This window comes from Limulus polyphemus, unplaced genomic scaffold (genome assembly GCF_000517525.1).
Source record: "Limulus polyphemus unplaced genomic scaffold, Limulus_polyphemus-2.1.2 Scaffold704, whole genome shotgun sequence".
NCBI lineage: Eukaryota > Metazoa > Arthropoda > Merostomata > Xiphosura > Limulidae > Limulus > Limulus polyphemus.
The window spans coordinates 403,612-406,047 of record NW_013666314.1 but is presented as its reverse complement, the minus strand read 5'-3'; the positions used below and the strand labels follow the sequence as shown (position 1 = coordinate 406,047).

At 33.4% G+C, this 2,436-nt stretch overlaps 1 long non-coding RNA gene across 2 annotated transcripts in view; it reads right to left on the bottom strand.

Moving 5' to 3' along the window:
- Positions 1-2,436, bottom strand: part of LOC111085902 — a 14,094-nt gene that overhangs the window by 9,914 nt on the left and 1,744 nt on the right. The window contains exon 2 of one of the 2 annotated variants that reach the window (XR_002610677.1): positions 1,872-2,045. This is a non-coding gene — a long non-coding RNA (uncharacterized LOC111085902). Of the gene's footprint in view, positions 1-1,685; positions 2,046-2,436 lie in introns of those variants that run through there. The other variant, XR_002610676.1, reaches the window with a different exon arrangement.

Here is a 2,436-nt window from a genome sequence, read left to right as displayed (position 1 = left end):
GGCTAAAAGAATAAATTAATAAATACTGACTACATTATTTAATTGCAACATGCAAATTGTCAGATGAAAGGAAGCATTCTACTTTCCTAAATTCCTAACCACAAAATATACTTAAATTATACAATTATAGTTGCAACTCAGGACTAGTTAGGCACATCTGGACCTGGTTTTACTTTAACTGCCATTATTTAGACCACCCATACTCATGTTAGTTAATGTGACACAACAGTAAGAAAATCAATGCAGATGTGTGTATATGCTGGTAAATCATGCTTATGAGCACCATATAAATTACTGGCAGTTTCTAAATCACACTTAAAATCTCGATAGGTTTAACTACACGAACACTACAGGAGACAAATCTGAAATTGCTCAAATGAAAATTACACACACTGTGGAGAAGGGTGTAATCAAAACATAATATAAGCCTAAAGACTCAAAGGCTATATTTAATATTAAATGTTTGATATAATGAGAAAACTTAAATATAGGCTAACTAATTAGTGGTACTAGATTACAGTTCATAGATTAAGTCGCTAGTACATCTAGATCTAACATTAATGTTAGACCTGTTATTTCCATCTTTTTAGTCTTAGTCTGTCTTTACCTGGAAAAGAAGTAAATCAGCTAATGATAAAATGAAAAGTCACAATGATTTAATGCTCATAAAACTGGATTCCATTGAGGTTACATAATATGGCTGTACAATTTCTGCATCAAGAAAGGACGAACTCCAAAGTTGTTGAGAAGGTCTATATGTTGTACTAAAAAGAGTCAGTGTTGTGAGTTACATACTTCAGAAGGATTGGTGATACCATTTACCCAGGGAGAACTCTCCCAGTGACAGAACAACAATGGACAAAAAGCTATTCCCTCTTTACCCCATAACCTTCAGAAACGAAACCCACTAAAAAGACTTGGTGAATGGACAGTTAAGTGTACTGTTTTACTTGTGTATGAGGGTTGTTCAAGGAAATTCATAGTTCATGAAGGGGCAGTGTTGTAAGTTGTACTTTCAATGTCTTGATTTAGATGTTTACTAGAAAGAGCATATGATCGCAATAATGTAATAATCTGGTAGTTTCATGGGTTATGTAAAAATAAGGATATATTGTGGATGCGAGAATTGGTGAAGTAATGAGCAGTTAATGAGTAATGAGTTACTGAGTATTCAATGAGTGATTCAGTTGAGTGTTAGTAGTGAGAGTTATAGCATCTATTGATAAGAAGATTCTGTAAGCAAGTTTATTTGTGAGTAAGACATACCATTAGTCTAGGATTATCTGCTCAAAGATTTGTGAACGTAGTCCTACAACTTGTGTCAAAGTGATGAAATACATTAATTCGTTATCCTTACTTGTATTGGACTTGGCATTATTTTACCAAATAATCCGAAATAACCCACCCAATGAGAGAATACGTTACAGTGACATTGATATAATTAGATAATTTATATACAAACACGAAAGCAATGATCCTGAAGAATAAGTAAGAAACATAGGTATTATTATAACTAGGTTATATATAAATGTGGCATTCTCAGTAAAAATTATTTCCCCCCAGAGTGGCATGATGGGTCTGCAGATAAACAGTAGATTCAACCAGGAAATATAGTACAAAGTAATTCTGAATTCTTTGAGCCTGGCTGAATTTCTTACAGACAGAGATTGGACATAATATATAAATACAATGAAAACAATTTTTTATTCACAATCATAAGTAGCAGAGGGTGTACTTATTTTGCACAACGGACACTCACCTTTACTGGAAAGCTAACAGCCATCTAGTCTCTCTAAATTTGAAACTCTAATCAAAATATGTTCCAGAATGAGAAAATTTAAAGTAATATACATAAGACAGGAACGTCATACTTTCCCATAGCGACTTACGTCGCCATTTGACTGTTGATAATTGCAACTGATCATAAGGAAGGTTGTAGCCTCTTGATATCGTCCAACCTGCCAGTGGAAAAAGGTTGCTGTCTACCTTCATGTATGTACAATTTTGCAAAAACCTTTCCCATGGGAAGATAATAAAGGTAATACCTAAGGTAAATGACATAGAACAATAGACAGTTAGATCAAAAGGACCTTAACAACTTTCTTGACCAACATGCTATGAGAAAATTGTACATGTATTTGAATAAATTAATTTTTTTTAATATTTCTGTATTAAAACGAGGAGGAAGCTAACACATGGTATGTTTGCACACTACATAAACATCCAAGCAAAGAACCTGAATAACAAGCAAGAAATACAGATATTATTATAGTTGAATTATATTTAAACATACAAGCAAAGAACATGAAGAATAAGTTTGTTGGTTTGTTTTATAGCAAAGCCACATTGGGCTATCTGCTGTGTTTGTTTTGTTTTTGTTTGTTTTTTGAATTTCGCACAAAGCTACACGAGGGCTATCTGCGCTAGCCGTCCCTA